Raw genomic sequence first — 14,320 nt, 5'->3', positions numbered from 1 at the left:
GAAATCCCTCCCGAGGTATCTGAATATATTGATGAATAGTGTTTAGACTATAAAACTATCCTTAAAAGGCTTGTTGAATTAAGTAGCTAGTTTGAAACAAAAAGATATCTCTCAAAAGGATAACATAAGTTTTCTTGAAAGCGAATTTTCTCAAATTAAAGAAAGGTCTGATTTGATTTCTAAGGAAAATGCGGATTTGAAAATTAGGAACGAATCTTTGAAAAAGGAGAATGATTCTTTGAAAAAGAAAAAAATTTCTTTGAAAAAGGAAATTTCGAATATCAACAAAAAAATTTCCTCTTGTTCAAAAACGTTACAACACATTCTTTCTACACAAGTTACTTATTGTAACAAATCCAGACTTGGCTTTCAAAAGAAAAGTGATTTGAAAAATAATTTTCATAAAGTTAAAGAAAGGCTTAGAAAAAGACTTTCCAAACATGCATAAAAGAACTATTTTCATAAACAATTCGTAAGATCCGAGGGACAAAATTTTTCTAAATACACAAAATGTGGTGAAACGAAATACTCCAAAAGTTACTGTCCTAAAGACCTAGAGACCTACTCGAGATATCTTGAGATTTGTAAACTTCTCTAACCCAAAAGGATCCAAACAGATTTGGGCACCAAAGAAAACTTGAATTCCTTTGATGATTGCATGTGCCAATGAAAAGAAAAAAATAAATAGTACCTTGATAGTGGATGTTCTATACACATGACTGGTGACTCCAAAATATATATGAATCTCACTAAGTTTGATGGAGGAAGTGTTTCCTTTGGCGGCACTAATAAAGGAACTATTATTGGCAAAGGAACTGTAAAGATTGGGAATCTCTTCATCAATGATGTCTCATTAGTTAAGAATTTGAATTCCAATCTCATAAGTATAAGCTAATTATGGGATATTGGATACAAAATATCTTTTGTGGAGAATAAATGCTCGGATGTGAGTTGGGACAGCAAGCGCTCATTCACAAGACATAGACATGACAACATGTATCGTTTGGACACATCATCCGAGGATGTCAAATGTTTGGTATCTGTTAACAATGACTCAGAACTTTGGCACAAAAAACTGGACATATAAGCTTCAAACAAATCTCAAAGCGTTCCTAAAAAGGCTTATGAAAGGACTTCCAGGATGTTAAATTGAGCAAGTAAAGTTTTGTGATGCATGCACTCTTGGGAAACAAGTAAGAAACTTTTACAAATCATTAAATTAACTTTGCACTAACCGCGCTCTGCAGCTCTTACACATGGATGTGTTCGGACCTACACAAACTCAAAGCATTATAGGTAAAAAGTATTGTCTGTAATAGTAGATGATTTACACTAGATTTACTTGGATTTTCTTTCTTACACATAAAAATGATGCATTTTCATTTTTTTAAAGTTTCTTAAAGAAAGTTCAAAACGAAAAAGTTTATTCAATTTCCAACACCAAAACGGATCATGTAGGAGAATTTGAAAATCATTTCTTTGCAGGCTTCTGTGATCAAAATGATTTCCAATATAATTTTTCTTCTTCTTATACTCCACAACAAAATGGAATAGTTGAAAGGGAAAATCGTATCTTGCAAGAAATGGCATGAACACTTTTAATAAAGAGAAAAACTTCTTCTCATTTTTAGGCGTGTCGCTTCTACTGCATGTTACATCATAAATTGTGTTTTTCCGAGATCATTCCTTGAAAAAACCCCCTATGAGCTTTGAAGGCAAGAAACCAAACATATCATACTTCCATGTATTTGGGTGTAAATATTTTATCCTTTAGAACTCAAGTGATTGTCCAGGTAGATTTGATGAAAGATCGGACGAAGGCGTATTTCTTGGTTATTCTATCTCAAGCAAGGCATACGGGGTTTTCAATAAGAATTCAAGAACAGTTGAAGAACCAATTAACATAAAGTTTGAAGATGGACAATGATGACACCACATCATCTGAGAGGAATCCATCATCTAAGCGGACTCCAACATCTAAATACACAAGATCATATGAAGCTACTTAGAACATGGAAGATATTCGGAAGATTACATCTTATGAAGATGAAAATCAAGATAAATCTCCGGAAGGTGAAGATGACAAATTCAATAAGAACTGGAAATACAAATCCAACCATCCTATAGATCTTGTCATTGGAAACATAGAAGGAGGGATCAAAGCAAGATCGAAATTGAAAAATGCTATAAACGCATTTGCACTTATTTCAAAAGTTGAACCCAAAGAAATTGAGGAGGCTCTTGCGGACGAAAGCTGGATAGAAGCAATGCAGTATGAGCTACATTTGTTCAAACTTAGTGAAGTTTGGGAACTTGTGCCCAGGCCAAAGAATCATCCAATTATTGGAACCAAATGGGTATTCAGAAACAGGATGGATGACAAGGGTAAAGTTACAAGAAACAAAGCAAGATTCGTAGCAAATGGATACTCTCAAGAAGAGGGAATTGACTACGATGAAACGTATGCTCCAAGATTGGAATCTATCATAATACTATTCGCCTATGTCTGCTACAACAACTTCAAACTATATCGGATGGATGCCAAGAGCCCATTCTTGAATGGCTACATATAAGAAGAAGTGTACGTGGAACAACCTCCAGACTTTGAAGATCCAAATAGCTCAAATGATATATACAAACTCAAGAAAGCTCTTTATGGACTCAAGCAAGCACCATGAACCTGGTATGAAAGGTTAAGTAATTTTCTTGTTGAAAAAGGTTTTGAAAAAGGTGATACAACTTTATTCATCAAAAAGAAAGATCATGCAGAGCGAATTTGAAATGAGCATGATGGGAGAACTCACACTCTTCCTTAGACTACAAGTGAATCAAACTGAACAAGGAACTTTCACACATCAAGAGAAATATGCCAAGGGAATTATGAAGAAACTTGGTCGGGAAAACTATTGCAAATTAAGCAGGGGAAGCACCTCATGAACATGTCAACTTTTGGGATCGATGCTAGTGTCTTGGTTCTCAAAGAAACAAAACACTATAGCACTATCAACCACAAAAGCTAAATATATAGCACTAAGGAGCTGTTGTTCTCGGATCTTATGGATGAAGTGACAACTGAGAGACTTTAGTGTTGAAGAATCAAATGTGGAAATCAAGTGTGACAACACCAATGCAATCAACCTCACGAAGAATTCAATTCTGCACTCTCGAGCTAAGCATATTGAAATTAAGCATCATTTCATTTGTGATTATATGCATAACGGTGATTTTAATATTCAATTTATTGATTCAAAACATCAATTGGCCGATATATTCACAAAATCACTTGAAAAGAATTCATTTGAATATTTTAGATAAGAATTTGGTATTATTTCTATTCCCGTTTGAGTTATCCTCTAGACAGGTCAATAATGCTTCTAAACAAAAAAACAACATTTGAGAAAAGCATCATCCGAGGAGCTACAATACTCATGAGAAACCATTGGATTAAAGCATAATCCGAGGAGGTCATCCTCCGAACAACTACATCAAGTTTGATCATTCAAATTTCTGGCGCGTAAGTAGTTATTTTTGGCAACAATAAGGTATGCACAATCTCAATCTTCTTAATATTATGTGAAATATTGTGATTGATATGATTATCGTGATTGAGTTGAGTAAATATTTCTTTTCCAAAATCACTTTATTACATATCTTTTCAAATTTTATTTGTGGAAATTGGAATTCAAATCGTCTTAGAGCTGTTTTAAAAAATAGTCAAGATAATTTGTGTAGAATGAATCGTCACCTTCTTCTTCAACAGTCATCTCTCTCTCAAAAGAAAAATCCTCATTCAAACAATTTCTTATTTGAATTCCCTCCTAAACTCATTTCTCTCAAAAAATTTCTCTAAAATTCTTCCATGGCTTCCAGAAGCTCTTCATCGGAGAATAAACCCACTGAGGACACCTATCACTCGAGCTATCTAGAAATTCACAATCCTAGGGCACAAATTAACGCCCATACACTCTATGAAATCTCAAGCTCATCAGATGAGGATATTGAATAACATAGGATCAAGGAAATGAGCAGTATTAGCCAACCCGACCCTCCATTTGAAACTCCTGCCAAGGCGGAGGCTCGTAAGCTGGAAGAATTGATTCATCGTCATGCAAGCAAGGTAACTGTTCAACAGACTACACATGCATCTCAAAGCAGAATTAAATTGGCAAGGAATATTACTCTTACGGTTTGTAGTATGAGAGCTTAGGAAAAAAGTGAAAAATCCATAAAACTCTTAATCAGACAAAATGGATTTTTAAATGAAATAGATTTACAATATTGTGATGCCTTATTAACTGAAAAGGAACTTGAAGAAGCAAAAGATCTAGCCAAAAAAGCTGAGAAAGAGATGAAGAAATATGATAAAGGAAAGGAGAAGATTGGTGAAACTTCTAGGGCTAGGAATGCTCTTTGTACTGAAGGGAGATCAGAAGCTAAAAGGCAAGAATACCATACTGAATCTATGAAAGATGAAGATGATGAGAAACTACATTCTCATTTTAAACAAATGGAGATGAGTTTTCTGCTTAAACAAGGTAAAAAGGATAGGATGTTCAGATCTGATGACCATCATGAATTCTACAAATCTCTACTTGCTAGAACGTCCATGCCTAGTAGACCTGTTGAGTTTGAATTCTTTGAAAAGGCTGACTTGCATATTCGCACTTTACTTTCAAACTCTCACTTCAAATTCTATGTACCCTAAATACTCCCTACTATCTTGAGTTAACTGCTTACTTCTACTCAAATTTCTACATGCCCGATAGAGATCATATACAATTATCTTTCTTTGGGCAAGATTACACTCTAAGTGCCTCAAAACTTGCTAAGATTCTAAATTATGAGTAGTTTGTCTTCACTTATATTCCTATCTCTGATGAAGATGTCTACAAATTACTTTCTAGCAATCCAACACTCTCTAGAGTAAATAAACTCCATATTGTTTCCAATAATTTCCCAACGATATGCATTGTTCTACATAAGGTAGTCAAAAACCGCCTCAGGCTTAAAGGCTCTTCCGAGAGAGATGTATCAAGATATGAAGCCAAGATTATCTAGGCAATCCTAAATGGGAAGTCTTTTTGCCCTCCTCATATTATTTTCCTACATATGCTAAGGATAGTAAGGAAGAACAAGGGAAAACTTCCTTGTGGCTCTTTGATTACCAAGATGCTTCAACACTTAAAAATTAATATGCCTCATAGACTCAAATCATTGCAAATCCCCCAAGGCAATACGAGTGAATCAATGATGACCAAAATGGGCTACAAATTTGCAAACGGATAGTGGAGGGACAAAAAGAAGAATATAGTAGTAGTTAATCCGCCCACAACAGAAACAATAGGAGTCACTCGGATCGAGCTTTCATCTGCAGAACCATCACCCGCAGAAGTTTAAACTACTAAACCTTCATCAGAACAATTACCTGAAGCAAGTCAAAAGAGAAGGCTAAAAAAGTTGGATAACAAGTCTACCGAGCCTAAAGAAAAGAAAAGAAAAATAGTTCGGAGACCACTTGATTGGACACTTGATGATTGTGAAATAAGCACCTCTGAAAAATCTCAAACAAGTGAGTTAGATGGTGAGCATGACAGCCTTGATAAGCTCAGAAGGAACCATCAAGAGTAGAATATTTAGAATCGTGTCAAAACCATTGTTGAAAGTGCTATTGCAATTCAGTTTGAGGAGCAAGAAAAAGAAATGGAAGCACAGAAGGAAGCAATATTTGATGGGGATGATGCTGAAATGGACTTTGATACCGCCGACATAGCAGACTCTCCAAACAAGACCGCTTGAGATCTTCCACTACAGGACACTCCAGCATCATCATCCGGGATACAAGCTATGACTCAGGGGGAGTCTTCTAATGCTGGTGTTTAGACGGATGATGATATGAATGGTGCTACAGACTCAAAGCTTCTTAGAGAACTTGTGTACAACTAGAGAAAATTGGATGAGAAGACAACTAACATGTGGAAATCCCCGCATCCGGATGTTAACAACCATGCAAATGAAGGGGGAAATTCTTCTAATGCAGGCTTTACTACATTCCAGCTGGAATACATAGACAAGAAATTATACAATCCGAAAAGGGATCTTGACAATAAGATTGATCAGCTGTCCAAGTTTGTTCTAGTCCAAGTCCTATCCGAACCTATGCCTTCAACTTCTAGTCAAGCTCCATCCATATCTACTCCAGCTCCAAATCCTCCCAATTAAAACTCATTCCATTTGTTTAAATTTGTTGATTTTTGGATCCATGTTAAACGATGGATGTTTTTACGAGTGATCCTCTGTAGATCTTGCAACGGTCGGTTGGAGATGGAAGAGTATAAAAGGACACTTCAAGGTTGAAGAACAACGAGCGAGAGACAAAGAATTCAAAATTCCAAGGTCAAGAGAAGCTTCACATCCTTCACGTACCTTTGATCCTACATTGCAATACCGAGAGGAGAACATACAAGTATCAGAGTGTTAGACGAGAAGCTTACTCGCCACATTGTAACCTCTAAGCTATTCACTAGTGGAGTCCAGCCGATCGGTTGCCGGCATGAAGAAGTAGACGTAGGCTTGAATAATGCCGAACCACTATAAATCCCATGTGCACATTCTCTTACTTTGACTCTCTCCGATTGCTTACTGTTATACTTTAATTTTGCAAAGTGCTGCATCTCAGAATATCATTGCACGAACTAGCTATCATCAGCTGAACTAAGTTCTAAGCATTCTTATTTATATTTCGCATTAATTTTCATGAAAAATCCTTACAATCACCTACTCACCCTCTCTAGGTGATAATGCTAGCCTCAACAATGTCACACCCCCAAATTAACAAAAGTAAGGGATGAGACGGTCGTCCTTCCACACGAAGGATGTAGCCCGAACACAACCAAAGAACCTATTATCAAAATATATATCTCTAATTATATATACTTGACAAACTAACAAGTTGGTTAAAACATTAGAGTTTCTATCCGTCAACCAAAATTAATATGTACAATTAGAACTTAGCCAATCCAACAAACTATCAACAACCATAGGTACAACTCTCTCAAACCATACCCAAAAAGCCTACCACTAAAAATCCCCGCTACGCACTCACCTTACCCGCCGCCAACCGAGGAACCCGAAAAACATGTAAGATGAGAGGGAGGAGCAACCACAACCCAATGAGTAATATATCTCTTCTAAACAGATAAAACCTCCACCCCACACATTTAAGATTTAAGACATAGCTCATTATACCAAAATTAGAGTATAATAAACTTACTAGAATAATATCAAAACAAGTATCAATGATCTAATTCAATACTCAATCTTGTCAAGTTACATTTTAGAGGTCCATTTCATGCTCAATACTCAACCGAAGGCTCTAGAGGTGGCTCTCACGAAACTAGCGTCACCATGTAGCACTTAGTCATTGATTATCACATATCAATAGTACAAGGCTCTAGAGGTAAGTTCCACGAGACTCTCGACGCCGTGTAGCACTTAACCCTTGATCAACGGATACACGGTAAAAGGCTCTAAAGGTAACTCTCACGAGACTCTCGTCGCCGTGTAGCACTTAGCCCTAGACCAACATATATACAGTACAAGGCTCAAGAGATAACTCCCACGAGACAGGTGTCGTCATGTAGTACTTAGGTCTTGATCAGTTTAAATCACAATTTACTTCACAAACCAAACATTTAATCTTTACATAATGCATCTCATTTGCCAGCAACACTTTCATAAAACATTTTGCAAATCATTCATGACTCATTCCACAAACCACCTCGCAAAGTAGCACGTAAAACCATCCTTAAATCATTCACAGATACTAAAAGACAGTAAATGCCCAAGCCATTAGTATAATTAAGTCAATAGAAAATGCTTTCAAAATATGAGTTTGCAAGCTCAAAGAAAAGATAGCACCACTCACCTGGGGCCGTCTACTACCAAATAACATACGATACTTGAATCGCCAAACTTGTGATCCGAACGTTGCTAATCAGTCGGGACGGCTTGGTGAGGCGGCGTGGCATAGACGCGCGAACCCTTCCTTTCTACTTGCTGCTTTCGCTGCCTTTTTTTTCCCCTGTTCTTTCTCGCGAAGCTCTCGAGACAAAATGAATGGTCCACTGTTCTGCTTTTGCTTCTCTTCTTTAAAAGTCAGCCCACTTTTAACGTTTCTTTTTTTCTTTGTTGACTTGTCAACCTTCTTATTCCCTTTTATTTTTTCTTTTTTTTATTACCAGTGGGTCCTATCACCATTGTTTTAACCTGGTCAAAGTCCAGGTATTACATGTAATTAAGAGCAATAATTATTTGTTGCTGCCGTTGGCGACCTCCGTCGAGGCCACAAACTAGCAGAGAAAAATAAGAAAAAAAAAAGGGAAACAAAAGAAAAGGGAAAAAAAATAAAGAACAAAAAAAATTATAAAAATTATTAAAAATTATAAAATTATCCATATCGGTGCCAGCTATGCCACACAAGACGGTCGCCATCCACGTCGACGATTTCTGGCCAATTACTAAGACAATTTTTTTCTCCTATTTTTTCAATATAACTATTACTTCTTCTTTTTATCTCCTATTTTTTCTCAACTCGTTGCGGAGTTATTAAGATTGAGTGTAATCGCAAAAAACGGTAGAATTCAATATTGTCCCTAAAATACTTACTTACTGAGAGTTAATTATAGATGTGGGGATGTGCTTGTAAATTCAGGGTAGATATCCAAATTCAAAAAATTTGCTTTACATATATTGGACATGATGAGTGGGCACATGCGTAGCAACAGCCTATCTCTAATACGATATTCGATATATTAGCGGAAGATGCTCCGCCAGTTATGTACCGACCCCCAAAAGAAGACGAGACTTTTTGTAAAAGCATGGCATGGCTAAGATAAGACCCTCAGCCAACTTTTCATACGTGCCTTTCAATACCCAATATTATTTGTCTAGTTAAGTTGATTTGTGGAAACCATAACGATGTTACGGACTACAGGAGATAATTTGCCTCTTGAGGACTTCCACCGTTAGATTGAGACGTAACACATCTTAACCGTTCGGGGCCAAAATCATTGAATGGGTGGATAGACATTCGATGCATGCGAGTCTAGGCAGGCAGGGTAAGAAAGAGAGCCAATATGGCGTAGTAGGTTAAGTGGCCTCCCAGCTGACCAACACGAAGAAAACAACTTTGGATTTTCCCGTCGAAGTAAAGCTGATCGAGAAAGTCACGAGCAGGTGAAAAATTGCAAGACAAACTCCACCCATTGATTTGCGATGCTTCCTTTTTATTTTATTTCGAAGGGGTGGGGGGTCCGTGAAAGAGAGGTCCCAAAGTCAAGATTCTCCGCCTCTTTGATTCGGTATTATTGGATATTTTCATAGAGTTTAAGGACCAAATTAAATATTTACTAAGAGTTCAGGACCACATTGAATAGATTAAAAGTCCAAGACCAATATTGTATATTAGACTAAAGTTCAAATACCATATTGCACATTGATCCGGGTTCAAATTCAAATACTATTTATGTCAACATCTCAAAAATTGAATGGTGCGCTCCCGCGGGACAACAACTTAACATGTAAAACCCTCAACCACGTCTATGAGTTTGCAAAGCTTATCGTGCGCGTTCCTACCGCCTCTTACTCGGTTATCACTCTCTAAAACAACCCAACGATTACTTACTTGGAGCCCACGACTTCAAACCCATCTTGTCCCCAACCCCGTTTCCCGCGGGTTCACAATTGGTTTGAATCCGTCCAAAAGCGTGACGACGATTCAATTTAGCGCTTTCCCAAGACATTGCCAGATTGTCTTCTTCACACTTGCAATAATCAGTGATGAGTATCTGGCTTTTTGTCTCACCAAGACTCCCTCCTACGACAATCCAAACCTCAGTGCGTGATTGTAAAGCTCGAGAACCACCCCTCCTCCCTTCACAAGACCCATTTGTTCGTTCATTCATACAATCATCCGTCGCGTCGGGGCGGCGAAGATCGACATGAAGAGCGGAAGCAATCCCATCTTCCTCTTTTCTGCTTTTTCCCTCTTCTTTCTTCTCGCACCGTGGAGCGCTGCAACATCATCCGTGCCCGGAGAATTTCGTAACGCCCCCCCTCTCTTCCCATTTCGTTTCATTTTTTGCTACGTGATACGATGTTATCCAGTAAGGATTTATGAACGTCGACGATTGAAAAAAATTTCGTGTGGTGATGCGGATCAACTGTGTTGCTGTGAAGAGGATGAGAGGGAGTTCGATTACATAGCCGGGGAGCGAGAAGGGGCCGATGCGGTGGGGGGAGCTGAGGAAAGAGTGGGAAGAGTGTGACAAAGGCGAAATGCAGTCGCCGATCGACCTGTCGAGCCGGAGAGTGAAGGTGATTCCCAAGCTTGGGGAGATGGAGAGGAGCTACAAGCCCAGCAATGCAACTCTCAAGAACAGAGGCCACGACATTTCCGTAAGTTTTATTTACATCTAATTCATACTCTGCGTCTCTCTCTCTCTCTAGATTGGTTTTGATGTCATTTTTTTTAATTAATGTCCACCTCGAATAGATATATTATTTCCATTCGATAAATTATCCATCACTTTTAGACTTCATTTGTCTCGCAAAAAATGAATGATTTGAAAAATATTTTTCTACAAACAATCGCTTGTATCTGTTAAAATAATTAATTAACAAAAATACTTTTATTATCGGCAATAATCTATCTTTCAATATTTTCGTAGAAGATGAATATATTGTTCCTTTGTTCATTTTTTGTATGCGATGTAAGTTATCATTTTCTGAAAAATAATTTTTACGTCATTCATTTTTTCGCAAAACAAACGGAGCTTTAAATATCATTTTTTTTTCAATATTTGGATATTCAAATGCCGCAAAGTAAAGACCGACATAAGATCAGGCTGCTAATTATGCGTTGGATGTGTGATTGGGTGCAGCTTCAATGGGACGTGGGCAGTGTCGGTTCAATTAAAATTCATGGCACTCGATATTTTCTCCAGCAATGTCACTGGCATTCGCCTTCAGAGCATACCATCAACGGCAGAAGGTCTCTCTCTCGAACATCAACTAGTTATTCAATTAATATTGTGCTTGCAATAATTTGAATCTCAGCTAATAAACTTGATGGGCCTCTTTTTGAATTCCACGCAAATCTCACTAGATCCGACTGTTCAAGATCATCTTAGGCTCCGTTTATTTCGCGAGGAATAAGAGATTTGGAAAACATCTTCCTAAAGATGACGGCGTGTATCGCTTGAAATGATTAGTCAATGAAAAATATTTTCATTACTGATAACAAATTTGCGTCTAAATAATTCTGTAGACAATGAAAATAATTTTCATTCATTCATGACAAATATTTTTACTGCTGACAATAATCTGTGTCTAAGTGTTTTCATCAACAACAAAAATAGTTTTGATTGATTCATTCCTGCAAATGATACACGCGAATATTTGTAAGAAAATGTTTCCGAATTGCTTATTTTCGGCGAAACAAACGGAGCCTCAATACACGTGCTAGAGTCATTGCATATCTCGACGAGCATCACCAGCATTCGTTATCAACTGCCACGGTACATTAAACTATTGTTTTGAGTCAACTGGTCCGTACTTAGGTACGAATTGGAGATGCACATGGTTCATGTAAGCACAGACCCAGACGTTGAGAACAAGATTGCTGTCGTTGGACTCCTCTCCAAGACTGGCCAGCTAGATGCTTTCCTTTCCAAGGTTACTTCTTTCATGTGCATACCGTGTTTTATAGCCTCTTTGTGCTCTAATATACTTGTGCTCTCCATCGTTTCATTTCATCTTTGCAATCTCAAAGATTTAGGGAAAAATTTTAAAATATACATGATAATAAGCATCTTAAGCACTGCATATGTAGAGATACACGCGTCACTTGTGTTAAAGAAGTCTCACATCAGAAAATTAGTGTGGCGTCGAGCCGGGAATATTTATTGTATTATGCATGCCAATGAGTATCTTAAGCATTACATATTTCTTTAATGCCTCAGTGCAAATCAGATGCCTCCAATTGTGAGTGATGTATGGTGAATTGGCATTTTTCAGTTAATGGGGAATGTAGGGTCCATGGTTGACAAAGAGGGCGAGAGAAAGATGGGTGTGATTGATCCAAGAGAGATCAAGATGGGCAGCAAGAATTACTTGAGATATATGGGCTCTCTCGCTGTCCCTCCATGCACTGAAGGAGTCATTTGGACCATCAACAAGAAGGTAATCCAGGCCCACTAACACACACTTGTTATTCCTAATTAAATATTTCTTGCCTGGTCTATTAGCCCCAAGTGTTCAAGCTTAATTAACCCCGTTGCATTTAATAATCCAACAGATAGGCATTGTATCAAAGGACCAAATCAAGTTGCTCAGAGAGGCAGTTCATGATGTAAGCACGCACACTAATTTCTTGGTTAGATTGAATCTATTGATGGATGATGCTCGCCTAATTCTAACTTGTGATTATCGTAAATATTGCAAGTGACGGCCTAGGCGAGCAATTAGTGTTCACAAATTACATTGAAATAAGCAATAAAATAAGGAGCTATTGCCCTAGTTAATTTGATTAGGTTGGACACGACAATGAAACCTGGTTTGGTTAAGCAATGGAAATACTCGAAATAATGTGACTGGAAGAGTCAGCTTTGTCCTCCAACCATGCCTAATAAGTATGGACATCATCCGCATTTAATTTTTTATTAAGTTTATACGTCGAATTGGAGTATGCGGAGAAGAATGCAAGGCCTGTGCAGCAACTGAATAAAAGAGAGATCCACCTCTACCAGCCAAATGAAGCAGCAGCACAAAATTAACCATCTTTCACTTCATTGATCTATTTTTAGGACCCTTGTAAGCTAGAATAGAAGAGAAGGTCGATGTTCATTATTGGCATTAGGGTTGCTTAACGTTACCCTACCAAGGCAAATCTGCCAAGCAGGTGATTGGAAAAGCAAACTGATGACTCGTTCTTTGGTTCAAGCTCAACCACAAAGTGATCAAGTTTCCACACAAAACAGAGTATTATAGATGGGTGAGAGGCAAAGCTATGTAATCATTGGGGTGATTAGTTCCTACGTGGGTCGATATCTAAATCGAAAAATGTCAAGGATAAGACTTAATTGGTTACTAAGATGGAGGATGCCGGTTTTGGTATTGTTGGACCTAGTTGATTTTAAGGCTAATTTGACAACAGCGATTGTGAAAACAGACAGTTTGTTTTCTGATTCAAACTCTACCATATAGTGATAAGACTTCCGCACAAAACAAGCTTTGCAAGAATCAAATATTTGATACTAGTAGTACTTTGTCGGCCTATGACTAGTGAAGTCTTGTTAGTCCAGTGGTCTTATGGGCTCGAATGAAAACTTTGACATGAAAATTACTGAGACTCAAACACAATTCCTTCTCCAACATCTCCACGTTTCGATGATGTCCCTCCACTTCCACAGATTTTGTAAGCCACAGGGTGAGTGACCGTGTGTCTTGCAACAACTACCTCCTGGTCACACGAGCCAATTGTACTTTGTAACCATTCCCGCTCTTGGCTCAAGTAGATCGAGGTACCCTCTGTTTACTCTGATCGAAGTAACTCCAGCATACCTCAGGTCAAGATCGGTACCGCGCATCCCATGTCGAAGTTAGGTTGGATAAATCCCACACGAGGTTGAACTTGACATGACTTGAGTCTTGTATTTTGCTCTTCCTTCTCGACCTACGCATTGAACTCGAATCTCATCTTTGATGTTTAGGCTGTAAACTTACACCCCCATCAGATACGCTGAAAGATTTGCATCCACAAGTCCATGCACCGTGGCTGAATGGTGATCATAGATCTGCAGTTCGCTTAGCAGAGAATATGACGTTTCCTGCTAGATCGAACCGAGCATGTGGAGGTGCCGTGCAATCTGATTCATTGGGAAAAACATATGTGAGGTCTATTAACATCGTTGACAGATCGAGTTGCGCACATATCCACCAAAAGCCCCCACCAAACTCCAGCAGTTTCATAAAGCTGCTCTATACGACGAGAAAACAGAGTTCGCATAAAGAGAGAGAGTCTCAAAAGTACGTAAAATCAAACCAAACCCGTAGCAGGTGTCGAATGAACAACTTCGCCAGCTGACTACAGGAACAAACTTCGTATGAAAAGTTGTGTCGATGAAAAATACAAAATGCAAGTCTAACAAAAAATATCACAACAATCCGAGCTTCTCGACCAGGTATGAATGAGCTAATCTAAGAGAACTGACGAAAATGCTAACGCCTTTGATTTGATCTAAGCTGTTGACAGAAACCAGTA

The 14,320-nt window shown here is 38.1% G+C and overlaps 1 pseudogene; it reads left to right on the top strand.

Annotated features, from left to right (window-relative positions):
- The first annotated feature begins 9,930 nt into the window (after positions 1-9,930).
- LOC125312478 lies at positions 9,931-12,920 on the top strand (annotated as a pseudogene).
- The last annotated feature ends 1,400 nt before the right edge of the window (positions 12,921-14,320 follow it).

The sequence above is a fragment of the Rhodamnia argentea genome, chromosome 10, assembly GCF_020921035.1.
Source record: "Rhodamnia argentea isolate NSW1041297 chromosome 10, ASM2092103v1, whole genome shotgun sequence".
Classification (NCBI taxonomy): Eukaryota; Viridiplantae; Streptophyta; class Magnoliopsida; order Myrtales; family Myrtaceae; genus Rhodamnia; species Rhodamnia argentea.
This window is presented reverse-complemented; position numbering and strand designations above follow the sequence as displayed.